Raw genomic sequence first — 20,228 nt, forward strand, 5'->3', positions numbered from 1 at the left:
GTGATATTGATCAAGCAGCAAGTTCAATCCAAAGAACAGCTTGTATCAACTTTTTGTCTATGCTTCCAGGTCAAATAGCAAGTTCGATCCAAAGAACAGTTTGTACCTCCCTATCTGTTTGTGTTTTCAATCAAGTAGCAAGTTCGATCCAAAAAACAGCTTGAATCTTCCTATGCCTATGTTTCGGGTCAAGTGACAAGTTCGATCCAAAGAACAGCTTGTACCTGTCTTATACCTCTATCCCCAGTCAAGTAGCAAGTTCGATCCAAAGAACAGCTTGTACTCGTCTTCTGTTTGTATTACATGGTCAAGTGGCTAGTTCGATCCAAAGAACAGCTTGTACCTACCTTTTGTCTATGCTTCCAGGTCAAATAGCAAGTTCGATCCAAAGAACAGTTTGTACCTGCCTATCTGTTTGTGTTTTCAATCAAGTAGCAAGTTCGATCCAAAGAACAGCTTGAATCTTCCTATGCCTATGTTTCGGGTCAAGTGACAAGTTCGATCCAAAGAACAGCTTGTACCTGTCTTATACCTCTATCCCCAGTCAAGTAGCAAGTTCGATCCAAAGAACAGCTTGTACTCGTCTTCTGTTTGTATTACATGGTCAAGTGGCTAGTTCGATCCAAAGAATAGCTTGTACCTACCTTTTGTCTCCTGGTTTATCTACCCTGTCAATGTCTACCGAGATCCCCAGTGATATGACATGCTTTGTAGATTCCAGTTGTTTGTCTTGCATTCATAATCGAAATGTTGCATGGCATTCATGTCTTTGAAAATGAGAGAGCGTATTTTTATGTCCAAAAACAGTGCAAATGTTAATATTTAAGTATCTCCATCCCGTCAGATCAAAGACTCCGTCTCTTGCCTCTCCGGAAAAAGAAACTTAAATAGGAGCAGCTGTTATACCCTAATTTTGGACCTAAAAATACTTGCTCAAAAATGTCTTTCCTCTGATATGTGTCTATTACTCTTGAAAGATTGCCAATTTGCTATTATTTTACACTGATATTTTACCCTGCTTTATCTTCCAATTTTGCCTCAAAAATCTTTTCAAACTGTGAATTTGTCTATGTCTTCTTACATTTAAAACCATCCAAATGTTTTTCTTGCATGTCAAGTCATTTTGAAGTTGTCTCTGATCAATTGCATGTTTCTCTGCACTTTATTTCAATATTATTTGCAAAATTCATAACAAAGGGGTATTTTAGTCATTCCATGTGTCCAACTTCATTTTAATCCCTGAAAATTGTCTTTGAGTCATTTCAAGTTGTTTGTATAAGTCCTTGATTTAATTCATGTCAAAATCCCTTTTAAAAAAAAAAATTTGCATCTGAGACATTTTGAGTCAGTTTAGTCCTCAAGGGCATTTTAGTCATTTCCAATGTTAAAACTCTGTTTAATCCCTAAAAACTGTCTCTGAGTCTTTTCAATTGGTCTGAATAAACTCTTGCTTCTATTCCATGTTAAAATCCATTCCAAAGCTTGCGTCTGAGTCATTTTGAGTCATTTTAGTCCCTAGGGGTATTTTGGTCATTTCACACAAAAATTTGACAGAGAGAGGTTACTTTGAAGTACCTCATTTATGTAATTGGTTCATTTTAGTCCATTTTGTGTTTTTTATTGGTTTCACTTTACGTTTTTTCCAATTTACCAATTTTATTCCAATTTTATTATTATTTGTATTTCAGTCCTTCAAGAGTTAAAAATTACACTTTAGTCCTTCTTTTCATTTTATTTTTCTTTAAAATTCTTTTTCAATTTACATTTTGGCCCTTTAGTATTAAAAATTGCATATTAGTCCAGTTTATCAAAATTGCAGTTTGGTCCCTGTACTTTCGAAAATTGCAGGAAGGTCCTTAAGCCAAGTTTAGTCCAAGGTAAAGTTCAGTGTACGTGTCAGCTATTCATTGGGTCAGAGGCCACATGGCAGCCTATAAAAGGAGAATTCACTGCACAAATGTCAGATTCACCATTCACTAAGTGCCAACTCACACAAACAGACTTCACATTCTCTCTCTAGGATTGAAAAATCAAACCCAGAAACTCACCAAGAACACGATGAAGTTCATAAAGAACTTCATCCCCAAATCATGAACCGTAATTTTCCAAAACACAAATCCACACCAATTCATCACAAATCCTTATCAATTTCATCGCACAAAACTCAATCCAACAACTACGTAATCAAAACAGTTCGAATTAAAACAATTTGTTTCGCAGTTCTCAGAGATTCAAAGTGAATCTTCATTATTGAACTACGATCTCTGCAATTCCAACACCGATCCATCTCAAGGATGAACCAGTGTGATCACAGAGACGAAGAGGTGAGAAGAAGAGGAATCGAAGAAAAGAACCAGTTCGACAAATTCACAGAGAAGAAGCATAAGACGAAGAGTGAGAAGACGAAGAAACTTCGATTTATTTTCGAAGTTTGAATCAAGAAGTTCACCAGAGGCAAGAATAAAGCATCAGAACATTTTCTCACCGTTCCTTTGCTCGAATCTCCGATTTCCAACAGGTAAACCCTCAGATTCTTCTCCTTCTTTCGAAATTCCATGCTCTGCCGTTTACAAGTGCCTTCATGCTTAAATCAGTGTAGATCGAAGCATTTTAAACTGTTTTCTTCAAAAAAAGTTTCAAGATCCAAAACGTTTTGAAACCGTAAAAGTTTAGGTCCGATCTACACTGATTCATGGAGTTTTTGTGATTTACAGTTTGAAATTTGTGTTCGTTGTGAAAAAACGAGTAGAAAGATGTGTAGATCAAAGAAGTTAGGGTTCCGTCACCGGAATCTTCACCGGCGGTGGTCAAATCCACCAGAGAAGATGATCAGAAATCTTAGAGAGAAGGAAGAGCGTTTAGGTGTAGAGAGAGAAATGAAGGAAGCAAATGAGGTTGAACCGACCTCTTATGCTTATAAAGGGGTTTGAACCAGACCGGTTCACCTGAACCAGTCTGGTTCACCCCTGAACCTTGAGTTGCCACCGTTAGATCTAGGTTAAGCTTGATCTGGATCAATCCAACGCCCCTGATGCGTTTGGATGATCCAGATCCATTTCAACCTTTGGGCCTGGGCTTATGCTTGCTATGGATTTCGTTTTTGCTTGTATTTTTACTATTTGAATACTGTGTTCTATTTTTTGCACCCCCTGCTTGCCTAAAAAACTTTGATAAAAATCCTAGAAAATTTCCTATGTGTTTTTAATGTGTTTCTTGATATTTTTGTGAATGTTTTACATATTAAAATTGATAAAAAATATGCTTGATGTCACTTGTGATTTGTTTGTTTTTTCTTGTGAATTTTTACTATGTTTTGATATGATATTTTGTCAATTTGATATTGACATTTGATGTGCAATCTTGTGATATGTTTGTCTCTAATTTGGGTCCTTTTTTACTGTTTGTGAATGCAATTTGTTGATTTCTTGTGTTGCAAGTTATGTGGATATTGTTTGTGAAAATTAAGTGTCAAATATGTCTAATGTATATCATGATTCTTGACTTGAATGTGTTCTTATAATTCTCATATTATTGATAGTGATAAAAACCCTTGAAAATTGTCATGATATGGGAATTATAGGTCATATACTTGTCTTGATATTATGACAAATTTTAGGTATATTTTGTTAAGAGTTTTGTCCCCTTTTTTGTGTTATGTTCTTGCTACTTTTGTTTAATGTTCTTGTTGTTTATAATTTCTATCCTATTATGCCATATTATGTCACTAACCCTCTTAACCATAGTTCATTCATAGCATTCTCATCCCATCTCTTTAGATTTATATTTCTTGCAATTTACATTTCTTGCAAAGAATTAGGATGTAAAGACCTAGGAATTTTGTAATTTTTCTTTATGTTTTTAATTTCTTGCAAGACCACAACATGTAAACTAGGGCATATGTAAAGGACAATGGACTCTAATGATGTACACCGACACAAGCACCGACACATGCACACATATCGCATGGTTACTTTAGATGTATGTTTAGGGAATGTATGCTTTAGATGTATACTTAAGAATCGCGGTACTTAGAAAAATTCTCTTTTCCAAAAAAAACATGAACAACTTCACTCAAATATTTTTCTAAATAAACCTTGGGATCAAAATCCCATTGATTTTCCCTTTATTTTCTTAAACAAAAACCTTAATGAACTTTAATCATACTTAGACTTTTTTTTTGCAAAATAACTAATTCCATCTCACATTTTCCAAATCTTATGCCCTTGAGGCCTCTCTCTCTTATTCTTCAAAGTTCCATTTTCAAAATTAAAATCAACCAACAAAAACAAAAAACATTTTTTGTGGAAGAGAACTACATGGAGTTTGATCCCTTAAAAGGGTATGTAGGCAAGAGGCCAAAACCTCTCCAAGTCCAATAAAACAAAAATTCAAACATCTTCTTCTCCCTCTAATTCTTCACTTAGTAAACTCTTAGGTGTAAATATCATTTTTCAAATAGCATTTAAAAATAAAGCGCGCGCGTGGAAAGTAAAGACGGTTCCTATAGGATACTATAGTCGTTATGGGTGCCTAACACCTTCCCATAGCGAAAACAACTCCCGGACCTTGATTCTCAAGGGTTTTTCTTATTTTTCCCTTCCCAAGAAAAAATGAGATATCAAATGTTAAAAAGGTTCAAACTTAATCAATGTTTGACACCCGAAAAACCAAGATAAAACAACAGGTAGGCGGTCAAAATCACTGGAGGTTAGCATTACATCAATCATAATCAATATATTTAACTTGACATAATAAATAGTTCAATTCACAATTAATCATCATGAACATTTAACCTCCACATCCACATTCATATAACAATCTCATTCATTGCAAGTATATAATCACTTAGCACACTCATCATCATCATCATTCATCATTCAATGCAAAAATCAAGACTCATGCAATGTGATATGCCTAAAGTCGACACATACATGCATGTGGTACCAAATCACCTGAAGGTCGTCACCTTAGATGCAACAAAAACATCGTAATCACCTCAATTGGATATAAAATTTGCCACCATCAGTCATGAATGCATGAACATATGACTCGACTACAATGCATATGTTCACACAAACAAATCACCTCAACATCACCAACACTTGTATATATGCAATCGACAACAATTCACCACCACTTAACATATATACAATCACCAACATTTAGTATATATGCAATCAACAACAATTCACCACCACTTGACATATATACAATCATCAACGACATCCATAATTCAATCAATATATAGTTGTCACATATATACACCGTCAATCATCTCCACATGAGTTATATCAACTATCCATAAGAGATTCATAAGGCAATCGACTCTTAAAACATTTTCAGCAAAGTTCGTCTCTCAAAATCACAACATTAGAGATAATTGAGCTTTTAAGACAAATCCAAGTAAACAAGTTCCAATGCCTGAACTAAGTATACCTCTAGGACACATGTGAGTGCAGTAGAGGATACCTTGGCGTTTCACCGGCCAAATGTGACGAAATCATGAAAAACTCAAAGTTCGTCTCACTTTATCACTTTTCACAAAAATTCTCATTTTCAAAGCAAAACAAGTTCAAACTCGATGAAACCAATCACAACCATTTTTAGAAATCTTATAAACATTATACAACTTTAATCCCACTTCAATTTCCGGAGAAAAACGAGTTTTCGGAAAAATCAACGTTTGGACCGTTTTTCCAAAGTTAAGAGAAAATTCACAAAATCAAGTCCAATTCGATTCAAACCATGTTCCAGTAGGATTAAGTGCATAAACAGAGGTTTAACAAGTTAAAAGAAACATTTTAGAAAGCCCGGATTGGTCCCCAAGTGCACGAAACGAAAAATCAAAGTTGCTGAACTGAGGGCCGCATGCTTAAGCGTCCTAAACACCGTAGCTCAGTGTTTGCATGCTTTTAGCACGCTTGCTGCTCGCTTAAGCGTGGTGAGCACGCTTAAGCGTCCTCCTTCAGATTGTCAAAAATTCAGTTACGGGTTCCAACCCATTTCCGTCCAAAATCCCCATTTTGATCCTCCCAAACCCCAAAACTTTACCCAAAACTTGTTTACAGGTCATATACACTATAAGACACTTACACATCGACAAGTTTTGAGATTACAACATCAATTCATCAATAATTCACCCATTCACCAAACATTCTCAACTTTCGACAACAACAACAATTTCATCACCAATTCACCATTTCAATGACACCCAATGCATCAATTCATCAACAACACACATGTTTAAACAACAACAACAACATTTGAACATGAATTCATCATCAATCTAACAACCACAACATTGTTCAACATCAACTTCATACAAAAACTTATCATGTTCATATATACCCATTTTAACATACAAATTCAACAACAACAACAATTTAGCATCCAATTCATGCATATAATCATATCATCATAATTAAGCACGAATTTCTACTACAAAATCCCATTTAACAACTTAAGCAAAGAATTAGGGATAAACTACAACTATTGATTATGCTTGAATTCTAATCCCCTTACCTTAATTCTTCAAAATCAACACTAAGGCTTCACTTTAGCTCCAATCCTAACTCCAATCCTTGAAGCTTGACCTCCCTCTAGCTTTCTCTAGATCCTTATCTAGATCCTTCTCTTCAAACCCTTTTTCTCCTCTTGTTCTTTCTCTCTACCTCTTCTCTCAAATGAAAATGAAATGAAAATGTTGGTAAAACCCTATTTTCTATACCAACTAGAGTTTATATAGGTTCCACCTAATTGGGCTCAACTAACCATGTCTTAATGGGCCTAACCCATTTCTATTCTAACCCAAAATGTTACTACTCACTTAACAGTAAAATGTAATACTAACGGTCACTTACTGATAATAAAATAATTAAAATAAATCTAGCAAAAATCGGGCTGTTACAACTTTCCCCTACTAAAAAGAATTTTCGCCATCGAAAATTACCTGAAGGAAACAACTATGGATACGCAACCCTCATCATACTCTCTGATTCCCAAGTGGCACTCTCACCAGTTGGTCCAACCCAAATCACTTTAACTAAAACGATCTCCTTTCCACGCAAACGCTTCACTTCACGATCCTCAATCCTAACTGGCCAAGTCTCAACGGTCAAATTATCTCTTACTTCCAAATCATCCACTTGAATCACATGAGACACATCATACACATACTTCCGCAACTGAGACACATGAAACACATCATGAAGATTTGACAAAGACGGTGGTAACGCAATCCGATACGCTACAACCCCAACCTTCTCAATAATCTCAAACGGTCCAACAAAACGAGGAGTCAACTTCCGACACTTCAAAGCACAACCAACACCGGTTACAGGATTCACTCTCAAAAACACATGATCACCAACCTGAAACTCAATGTCTTTCCTCCTCTTATCATGATAACTCTTCTGCCTACTCTGAGACGCTCTCATCTTCTCTTGAATCATCTTAACCTTTTTCGTAGTCTCTTGCACAACTTCCGGTCCTAACAAAGCACTTTCACCTGACTCATACCAACACAATGGAGTCCTACACCTCCGACCATATAAAGCCTCAAACGGTGCCATTCCGATACTAGAATGAAAACTATTTGAAATTCTAGCGTACTTGTTTTATTAGGTTCTGTCAGATGTTTAAACGTTTGCGATGTTCCGACTAATGTCTCAACATCATGCGATAAACAGAAAATAAAACAAGAAAATAAAGTGCAGAAAAATAAAGAACACATGAAGTTTGTTGACCCAGTTCAGCACAACACGCTTACATCTGGGGGCTACCAAGCCAGGAAGGAAATCCACTAGTGTAGTCCTTATTCAATAGCTCTCAGCAAACTCCTCGTTTACACTATATGACCTAGGACCTACCCGTCTAGACTTCAACCTAGGAACTCCTAGATCTGAGATCCCATCTCACTATCCTAATGGTCAGTCACTGCCCCAGTGACCTATCAGACCTCAAACACAAAAGATTAGAAGTTACCTTCCAACACAAACAACCAAACCTTGTTTCACAACTTCGGTTTGATGCACAAGAGTATCAATACTCACAAAACTAGTCCTAAACAAGTATCTAAACACGACACTAGCAAGAACACAGTAAAGATCCTAAACCTGCATCACAATCGATACAAGAGTAGAATACATGAACACTCAAACCCTAAAAATCTAAACTTTTTAGCGTGACGGCTTGAATGATCAATTAGGTCTTGAAGTCTTCCTTTTATACTGAAGCAGCTTGGGCTAAATAATCATTGGGCTTCAGTAAACTTGCAGATCGGTTCAGCAAACCTGCAAAACAGAATCAGAAACAATTCTGGAAAGTCCAAATATGTCGGAACCTATTAGGAAACATTCCAAATCGTAACAAATATTTTCCTAAAATAAATTATCTATTTTAGTAATATTCCACAGCTGATTCTAATAAGATATGCGCGTTACTTGGTCAGTAAGTAAAGGAAATATTGTTTCCTTAAACGATAAACTACGCGCGTACAGATAAGGCAGAAACCCAGGCACACTGAACCGTGCCAGGATGTTGGAACATTGTATCCAACATCTTACAGAGTTGCCTAACCACATGCTGGAACATTGGTTCCAACTTACAAAACAAGGATATTTGTTTTAGCAACAATGCAGCCAACACAAATACCCAACAATCTCCCCCTTTGGCAAATTTTTGGCTAAAACAAATTAAGGCCAATACTTTATGAAACAGAGGGATACAAAAATATCATTCCTTCAAGTGCATGAGCACACACCCATGAAGAAACAGCTAGCACACAGAATCCAAAGAGACAACATAGATACACTTCCTCAAGTCCTCACGAACACATATTCAAGAAGAAGAAGTAGCAGACAATATCACTTTAGAGAAAGCAAAAGTGTGCATACATAGAATACCTCACGGATCTTCAATCTCAGCTTAAGCTGACAGAGGTATTACACTGGATCAGAGACATGCAGCAGCGGATCAGATCAGTAGCATTGTCTCAAGAGCTAAGGAAAAATAAATTCCTGAGCTACACCTAGGGAACCTAAGTTCTTGTACAGATGATGAAGAGAGAACCAATTTCTCTCAAGAGCAGAGGAAAAATAAATTCCAAAGCTACAGTCAAGGAAGATAACCTCCAACACAGAAGTGGAGAGAAGCAAGATCTCTCAAGAGCAGAGGAAAAACAAGTTCCAATGCTACAGACATAGGATGTTCCAACATCCTTTAGCGCATCAGACAGGAGTACCTGCCACACACAGAGGCAAGGGAAAAAATAAATTTCCCATACCTACAGAGTACTGTCACCCACCAACCATAGAAGCACAGAAACCTAAATTCCTATACTTACTTGTGACAGACTAGGATGTCTTCAGATACCTATCACTAATGTAACACCCTATTTCTATTAAGCGGTAAAACGCGCGAATACATCAGAAATATTCTAGAAATAGATGCTACGTCTCACAAACAAACCAACTAATGTCATGCATATATATAATATTTCAACGGTCACAGCGGAATTCAAATCATAAACTTCAACATATACATGCCATGGTCAAATATATCCTCATATGAAAATACTTCAAATCCGACAAGTGGACAATAACAACAACATAGCAACAGAATCCAAAACAACAAATAGACGCTAAGCCTAATCAGAGCCTAGATACTACGACACTGACACGACAACGGAGAAAGCTTCCGTCGTCCAAACATCCAACAAGCAACTCACCAAGCGTCTAGTCCTGCACAACGTCTACCCATCCATACAGACAGGTAGGCGGTCGAAACCACTGGGGGTAAGTATTACATTAATCATAATCAAATCATAATGGACAGATGTACAAATATAAAAGAGTACATAGATATTTACATACATGTCCAACATCAACTTTCAATCATATAAGCAATACAAGTCCACACTTACCACCCATCATTAACAATCACAACGTAACCATTTGACAATTAAAGTTATGCAATGCGCCTAGACTTGACACATATATGCATGTGGTACCAGATCAACAACAATAGATGCCAACTGAACATCTAAGTAAGAGTACACCTCCTCTTACTATGTAAAAGTACACATCCTTTTACATTTCAACAACAACAATAACATGGTATGATGCATGGGCATATAGCAATGACTCGATAATGCACAACTCCAACATAACAATTATCAACACAATGTAAAAGTACACCTCCTTTTACATTTCAACAACTCAACAACATTGCATTACCAAGAATCATGCCCATACATTCAACAATCACATCTCACATAAAATTCGTCAACATTCATCAACATCCTTTTACAATTCATTTCCATTTACATCACATAAATCAAGTAAAATGGAATAACACAACAATTTATGATAACATCATTCTCAACCTTCCACAATCATTCAAACACGATTATTTAATCATATGTGACCATTCACAAAAGATTCATAAGACTTTAGTTCAACAAGAGTCATCTCTACTAAGTTCGTCTCCAAAAGTCACCATTTAAAAATAATAGAAGTTATGAACCAAAACCAACTCTACAAGCTCAATTGCCTATGCCATGTATTCTCACAAGTCACTAATAGGTGCAGTAGAGGATACATAAGCATTTCATCGGCCAAAAACGACGAATTCAAGAAAAACTCAAAGTTCGTCTCACTTTTTCACTTTTCACAAAATTTTCCATTTTCAAAGCAAAACAAGTTCAAACTTGATAGAACCAATCACATCCATTTTTAAAAATCATATAAACAATATACAACTCTAATCCCACTTCAATCTCCGGAGAAAACGAGTTTTTGGAAAAATTGACGTTCGGACCGTTTTTACAAAAATTAGACGATTTTCATAAATTCAAGTCCAAACCAACTCAAATCTTGTTCCAGTAGGATTAAAGGTGTAAACAGGTGTTAATTAAGTCCAAAGAAACATTTTAGAAGTATTGGATTGGTCCCCCAAAGCTCAAAACAAACAAAACAAAAAAACTGTTTCTGCGCAATTTGGCTATTAGCTCAATCTGGGCTATTAGCGAAACAGAAGAAAACTGCTTCTGGGAAATTTCGCTATTAGCTCAATTTGGGCTATTAGCGAAACTGAAGAAAAACTGCTTCTGGGAAATTTCGCTATTAGCTCAATTTGGACTATTAGCGCAGTTCTTGATAATTACTGCAGTAGTTACGGGTTCCTCATCATTTTCACCCAAAAATCCCATTTTTCAAATCCCCAACTCCCAAACCAAGTTCCAGAAAGTGTTTATGTGTCAAAACAGGTTCAATACACTTAAACAAACATGTTTCAAGCATTAAAAACAACAACATAGCTCATTTCATCAAATTCACAAAATTCTTTCAAAACACCAACATAACCACAAATCTCCTCATGAATCCATAAACAACGTTTCCAGTTACGAAATTTGTTTCCAACAGTTCAACAATCATCAACAACAACTAATGAACACAAATTCATGTACAATTCAACATCACAACCTCATTTTTCATCAAAATTGCTCAAGAACACAATATACCCACAAATGCACATTTCAACATGTTAATTCACATACTAACATGTAATTATCATACAAATCATGTCCTCTATCATAACAGCAACAATTATGCACGAATTCAGAACAAATGGATTCAAATTATCAATTTCATAAAAATGGGTTCAAATGAAAAATGATGAAATTATGATCAAAAACTAACCCCCTTACCTCTAACACCAAGAATCCTTAATTCAAGCCTCAATTAGCTCCTAGGTGTTGAATCCACTCTTCTAGCTCTAGCCCTTGCTCTTGTTGTGGTCTCTAGCCTCTACCTTTTCTCTTCCCAAATGAAATGAAATGAATAATGTTGTGAAACCTAATTTTCACCCACAACTAGAGTTTATATATGTGCTCTCATCAATTGGGCTTATCTCCCAACCTTAATGGGCCTAACCCATTTCTATTCTAACACCCAAAATGTCACTACTCACTTAACGGTAAATTACAACACTAACTGTCACTTATCGGTAAATAAAATAATTACTACATTCTCTCTAGTAACTTGGTAAAATAATATCCTTACTAACACTCAAAAATAATCCTCAACCAAAATTACAAAATTACCCCTACTCTCAAAATGACCAAAATGCCCCTAAGCCCAAAATGACTAAAATACCCTTTTTCACCGAATACTACAATTCCCAACCAAAAATACACACAAAAGCAAATAATCACATAATAGCACACACAACACACATAAATAATTAATAAAATAAAACTAGCAAAAATCGGGCTGTTACAACTAACAGCAACAGAAATCAGGAAACACAAGTTCCCAAACTTACAAGTTATAGATGTCGATGTTTAAACCTTTGACTCAACATCCTTCAACCAGCTTGGACTTAGCACAAGCACACATAGAAGTAGCACTCCCCCTGAATATAAGATCTCATGAGTGACTACTTACAGGAATATTCCATTACTCCCCCTGAATACATGCATACAGAAAATCTGAATAGATAAACTCCTAATGCATAGACATAAAAACTTCAGGATCTGGGCATAAGACATTCTAGGAATATTCACAAGCTAGCAAACTATCAGCAAATACATGCTAGCAGACCTATCAAAGGTCACACACAGAACTTAGACTTCAAGAAGTCATCAGACATGTTCCATAATATAAAGAAGTAGCAGGGAACATGTACACTAAGAATCCTAAGAAAAATAAATTCTCAGAATTACACCAAGATGTTGCAGCGAAAGTGCCAACATCTGCACAGAGTCTCAAAGACATGTTCCAACCTAGGATAAAGCATTTGCAGGGAACATGTACAGCATCTGAGAAAGCCAGAGTTCTCAGAAGCTTAGAGATGTTTTAGCACAAGTGCTAACATCTACATCAGTCTTCATAGACATGTTCCAACATATCAGAGAATGTCAGCAAGGAACATGTACAAACAAAAATGACTGAGAACAGATTCTCAGAATAACATGAAGACCTATCAAACCATCAAGATGTTGCAACATGAAAGCCAACATCTACACACAAGCCTGAAATAGTTGCAACAAAAATGCAACAACATATAATATGAATAATAAGCAATCAGGCATACACAAATAGGCATATTATATATACACGTAGAGCACATATACAGAAGGGAGTATATGCAAGAAACATCAATTTTTCTCCCCCTTTTTAGCCACAAAATATGCCAAAAAAATGTTCAGAGCATCAGGAGCACATCATTGTTTGTATACTCCATTTTTCAAAGATGTGCAAAAGTAGAAGTTGGTCAGCACGCCTCACACAGCAGATGATTAGGCTTCATCATGTAGGCAAATTCCTAACTTGCCTCTTAGGTGTTCAAACTGTTTAGCATCCAAAGCCTTAGTAAAGATATCTGCCAGTTGCTCCTCTGTGTCTACATGCTCAAGTGTCACAACCTTTTCTTCAACAAGATCTCTGATGAAATGATGTCGAATGTCAATGTGCTTGGTTCTGCTATGTTGAATAGGATTTTTTGAAATGTTGATTGCACTTAGGTTGTCACAGTATAAAGTCAGAACATCTTGCTCCACATTATACTCCTGCATCATCTGCTTCATCCAAACAAGTTGAGAACAACTACTTCCAGCTGCCATGTATTCAGCTTCAACAGTGGATAAAGACACACAATTCTGTTTCTTATTGAACCAGGAAATCAAATTATTTCCTAGAAAGAAACATCCTCCAGAGGTACTTTTCCTGTCATCAGCACTTCCAGCCCAGTCAGCATCACAATATCCTACCAGCTTAGTATTTTCACAGGATGAGTACAAAATTCCATAGTCACTGGTGCTATTGATGTACTTTAGAATTCTCTTAACCTGGGTAAGATGACTCATTTTTGGGTCAGCTCGATACCTTGCACACACACCTACAGTAAAGGTGATGTCTGGCCTGCTTGCAGTAAGGTATAGTAAACTCCCAATCATGCTTCTGTACATGCTTTGATCAACGGATATGCCTCTTTCATCTTTTGTCAACTTCAAGTGAGTGGCAGCTGGAGTTCTTTTGTGACCACCATTATCTAACCCAAATTTCTTCACAATGTTCTTGGCATACTTACTTTGAGAAATGAAGATTGTGTCCTCCATTTGTTTAACTTGAAGTCCAAGAAAATAGGTCAGTTCACCAACTAAGCTCATTTCAAATTCTGACTGCATCTGATGAATGAAATGTTGAACCATCTTGTTTGACATTCCACCAAAAACAATGTCATCAACATAAACCTGTGCAATCATCAGTCTCCCATTATCATTCTTTACAAACAAAGTCTTGTCTGTACCTCCTTTCTTGTATCCTTGTCCTACAAGAAATTGAGTGAGTCTTTCATACCAGGCCCTAGGTGCCTGCTTCAATCCATACAGAGCTTTCTTCAATCTGTACACATGATTGGGAAAGCTAGGATCAATAAATCCTTTGGGTTGCTCAACATAGACTTCCTAATTTAAGTACCCATTCAGAAAGGCACTCTTAACATCCATCTGAAACAGCTTAAATTTGAGAATACAAGATACACCTAGCAGTAATCTTATAGACTCCAATCTAGCAACAGGAGCAAATGTTTAATCAAAATCCAGACCTTCTATCTGGGTGTAGCCTTGAGCTACTAGTCTTGCCTTGTTTCTGGTCACAATCCCATCTTCATCAGACTTGTTCTTGAAGATCCACTTGGTGCCTATCACATTTACACCTTCAGGTCTTGGAACTAAATCCCACACTTCACTTCTTTTGAACTGATTCAGTTCCTCTTGCATTGCTTCAATCCAGAACTCATCTGTCAGAGCTTCTTTGACATTTTTTGGCTCAATCTTGGACACAAAACAAGAGTTGGCAATGACTCCAACTGATCTTCTGGTAGTGACCCCTTCATCAGGATTCCCAATAACAAGTTCTAGTGGATGATTCTTCTGAACTCGTGTGGAAGGACCCTTCATAGTGGACATTTGATCTGGTTCAGTATCATTATTTTCATCTTTCTCTGGTTCAGGCTCAACCACTTGAGTAGGTGCATTTGTTTCCCCAGTAGGTGTTGCAACATCATCATCAACATCAGGAACCCTATCTTTAGGCACATCATCAATTACTACATTGATTGATTCCATCACAGTTTCAGTTTTTGAATTGTAAACCCTGTAGGCTCTGCTGTTAGTAGAGTACCCCAGAAAAATTCCTTCATCATTCTTAGGGTCCATTTTCCTTCTATAATCTCTATCAGACAAAATACAACATTTACTGCCAAACACATGAAAATATTTAACAGTAGGTTTTCTTCCCTTCCAAAGCTCATAGAGAGTTGGTGTGGTACCAGTTCTTAGTGTCACCCTGTTGTGAATGTGGCAAGCTGTGTTCAAAGCTTCATCCCAGAAATGATAAGGTACGTGCTTAGCATGAAGCATGACTCTTGCTGATTCTTGGAGAGTCCTATTCTTTCTTCCTACCACACCATTTTGCTGAGGAGTTATAGGTGATGAAAATTCATGTTTAATGCCTTCTTCAGCACAGAATTCACTGAACCTAGAGTTCTCAAATTCAGTTCCATGATCACTCCTGATTCTAATAATACCACACCCCTTTTCTCTTTGCAGTTGTGTACATAACTCCTTAAACACATCAAAGGTACATCAAAGGTAACTGATTTTTCGCTAATAAAGTTTACCCAAGTGAATCTAGAAAAATCATCTACAACTACAAGAACATACCTCTTTCCACCAATGCTTTCAACTTGCATAGGTCCCATCAAGTCCATGTGCAGAAGTTCAAGAACTTGAGAGGTTGCTTGATGTTCCAACCTTGGATGAGACATCATCGTTTGTTTTCCAATCTGACATTCACCACATATGTTACCTTCAACTATCTTCAGATCTGGTAAACCTCTGATGGCTTCAGATGTCATGGCCTTCCTCATCCCTTTCAGATGTAAATGTCCCAACCTTTGATGCCACAGTTTGATCTCTTCCTCTTTGCTCAAGAGACATGTTGAGATGAAAGATTCTTCCTGAGATACCCATAAATAGCAATTGTCTTTGGATCTTGTACCTCTCATAAGAACTTCTCCTTTCTCATCTGAAATCTGACATTCTGGTTTGGTGAAGTTTACTCTCAGACCTAGATCACACAGCTGGCTAATGCTAATCAGGTTTGCAGTTAGTCCTCTGACTAGCAACACATCATCAAGTCTTGGTAACCCATGTTTTATTAGGTTTCCAATTCCCACAATCTTTCCTTTAGCTCCATCACCAAATGTGACATAACTGGTTACATAAGGTCTCACATCCTCCAGATAAGTTTCAACACCAGTCATATGTCTTGAGCAGCCACTATCAAAATACCAATCTTCTTTAGATGATGCTCTCAGGGAAGTATGAGCAATCAGACCAGCCTTGGCGTTTCTGTGATTCCACCCATTCCTGGATAAATTCAGCTGAGAATGCATGAACTCAACTTTCAGTTTGAAGCAGTAGGGTCTGATGTGTCCTCTCTCTCTACAGTGATCACAAACCCATATCTTTGATTTCTTCTTAGTGGGATGTTCCTCAGAATGTTGGAACACCGACTCAGCTGACTTCATCCCAGTCTGTGCATTAATCTGGTTCAGTTGTAGGTTAAATCTTGACAGTTCATCATTGAGTTCTGAGATATGGGCCAGATTATCAAACCTTTCATCCTGCAGTTGTGTAATCTCCCTTGCTTGATTTTCAAGTTTTTGAGTCAGTTCACTGTTTTTGTCCATTAGGTCATGATAGGACATAACAAGCTCTTCATAAGACATTTCTTCCTCAGACTCAATGTCTGACATAATTCTACTAGCTAAGGCAGAAACATGATTGGCAGATTCAGCTTTAACCTCATCATCTGAGTCATCCCCATCTGACCAAGACACAGCCAGACTTTTCTTCTGTTTCTTAAGAAAAGTGGCACACTCTGTTCTGATATGACCATATCCTTCACATTCATGATATTGTACCCCTTTGTATTAAGAGTCTGCTTCATCAGGTCTTGTCATCTTCTCTTTACTTGATTGACTGTCAATGTTGGGTCGGATGTTCTGCCCATTTGGTCTGGACCTTCTGTCAAATCTTTTGAAGATCTTCTTAAACTGTCTCCCAAGTAGTGCCAGAGACTCTGCCATGTCTCCATCATCTTCAATGTCTACTAGTGCATCATCAGTATTCACACTAGAAGCAAAAGCAATACCTTTGCCCTTTTTGTCAGTTTTGCTGTTGACAGTTATTTCAAAGTTTTGCAGAGACCCTATCAACTCATCAACCTTTAAACTAGATATGTCCTGAGCCTCCTCAATAGCAGTGACCTTTATGTCAAATCTCTTAGGTAGAGATCTGAGAATTTTCCTCACAAGCTTTTCTTCAGAGACTTTCTCTCCAAGGGACTCAAAAGAGTTTGCAATGTCTAGGATATTTAGATGATAATCCTGAATGCTCTCATCTTCTAACATTTTCAGATTCTCCAATTTAGTGGTAAGAAGTTGGATTTTAGCACTTTTTACCTTTGTTGTGCCTTCATGTGCAGTTTTGAGAATCTCCCAAGCATCCTTAGCCACAGTGCATTGCTTGATTAATCTGAACATATTTTTGTCCACACCATTAAACAGAGCATTCAAAGCCTTTGAGTTTCCAAGAGCCAATTCATCTTCATCAGCACTCCATTCTTCTTCTGGTTTCAAAACATCAGTCCTGTTGCCATCAGCATCAAGTTGTACAGGATGTTCCCAACCTCTCAGAACCGCCTTCCATGTTTTGCTGTCAATGGATTTGAGAAAAGCACACATACGTGATTTCCAATAGTCATAGTTAGATCCATCCAACAGAGGGGGCCTGTTTACAAATCCACCTTCCTTGTCCATAGTGCTAGAATAAAACTCCCTGGAGCTCACCCTAAAACAGGCAGGGTGCCTGCTCTGATGCCAATTGAAATTCTAGCGTACTTGTTTTATTAGGTTCTGTCAGATGTTTAAACGTTTGCGATTTTTTGATTAATGTTTCAACATCATGCGATAAACAGAAAATAAAACAAGAAAATAAAGTGCAGAACAATAAAGAACACATGAAGTTTGTTGACCCAGTTCAGCACAACACGCTTACATCTGGGGGCTACCAAGCCAGGAAGGAAATCCACTAGTGTAGTCCTTATTCAATAGCTCTCAGCAAACTCCTCGTTTACACTATATGACCTAGGACCTACCCGTCTAGACTTCAACCTAGGAACTCCTAGATCTGAGATCCCATCTCACTATCCTAATGGTCAGTCACTGCCCCAGTGACCTATCAGACCTCAAACACAAAAGATTAGAAGTTACCTTCCAACACAAACAACCAAACCTTGTTTCACAACTTCGGTTTGATGCACAAGAGTATCAATACTCACAAAACTAGTCCTAAACAAGTATCTAAACACGACACTAGCAAGAACACAGTAAAGATCCTAAACCTGCATCACAATCGATACAAGAGTAGAATACATGAAGACTCAAACCCTAAAAATCTAAACTTTTTAGCGTGACGGCTTGAATGATCAATTAGGTCTTGAAGTCTTCCTTTTATACTGAAGCAGCTTGGGCTAAATAATCATTGGGCTTCAGTAAACTTGCAGATCGGTTCAGCAAACCTGCAAAACAGAATCAGAAACAATTCTGGAAAGTCCAAATATGTCGGAACCTATTAGGAAACATTCCAAATCGTAGCAAATATTTTCCTAAAATAAATTATCTATTTTAGTAATATTCCACAGCTGATTCTAATAAGATATGCGCGTTACTTGGTCAGTAAGTAAAGGAAATATTGTTTCCTTAAACGATAAACTACGCGCGTACAGATAAGGCAGAAACCCAGGCACACTGAACCGTGCCAGGATGTTGGAACATTGTATCCAACATCTTACAGAGTTGCCGAACCACATGCTGGAACATTGGTTCAAACTTACAGAACAAGGATATTTGTTTTAGCAACAATGCAGCCAACACAAATACCCAACACTATTGTTGTAAGTAAACTCAATCAACGGTAAACATTCAACCCAACTGACACCTTGCTCCAACACACAAGCTCTCAACAAATCTTCCAAACTCTGAATAGTCCTCTCTGTCTGATCATCAGTCTGGGGATGATAAGCAGAACTCAACCTCAACTTAGTTCCCAAAGCAACTTGCAAACTCTCCCAAAACTTAGAAGTAAACCTCGGATCCCCATCCGACACAATACTAGAAGGAATACCATGCAACTTAACAATCTGCTCAATGTAGATCTCAGCCAACTTCACCACAGACATACTGGTCTTGATAGGAACAAAATGTGCCGACTTTGTCAACCGATCAACAATCACCCAAATCGAATCAAAACCCTTAACAGTCTTCGGCAAAGCTCCAAAAAAATCCATAGAGATACTATCCCACTTCCACTCTGTCACAAACAACGGTTGCATCAAACCTGACGGTCTCTGATGTTCAATCTTAGACTTCTGACAAACCAAACAAGCATACACAAACTCTGCGATCTCTTTCTTCATTCCAGGCCACCAAAACAACCTCTTCAAATCCTGATACATCTTAGTCGCTCTTGGATGTATACTCAAACTACTTTTATGACCTTCTTCCAAAATCCTTCTCTTAAGCTCAAGAACATCTGACACACAAACACGATCACGAAACATCAAAATACCGTTCTGATCCAATCTGAAGTCTCCACCTTTACCTTGGTTAACCAACACCACTCGATCCACAAGTTCCAAATCTTCCTTCTGGCCATTCTTAATCTCTTCCAAAATATTACTCGTAACCTTCAACATTCCCAACCTCACACCATTCGGCGTCAACTCACTGACCAAACTCAAGTCTCGAAACTTTTCAATCAACTCCAACTCTTTAACCATCAAAGCTGACATATGCAACGACTTCCTACTCAAAGCATCAACAACAACATTTGCCTTCCCAGGATGATAAGTCAACTGAAAATCGAAATCCTTAAGATACTCTAACCATCTCCTTTGCCTCATATTCAACTCTTTCTGGTCAAACAAATACTTCAAACTCTTTTGATCACTGAACACTTCAAACTTAGAACCATACAGATAATGCCTCCAAATCTTCAACACAGACACAACGACCGCTAACTCTAAATCGTGAGTCGGATAATTCTTCTCATGCACTTTCAACTGCCTCGAAGCATAAGCCACAACCTGGCGATTCTG

Source organism: Medicago sativa, chromosome 5 (genome assembly GCF_051527215.1).
Source record: "Medicago sativa cultivar Bolivia chromosome 5, Bolivia_mono, whole genome shotgun sequence".
Taxonomy (NCBI): Eukaryota; Viridiplantae; Streptophyta; class Magnoliopsida; order Fabales; family Fabaceae; genus Medicago; species Medicago sativa.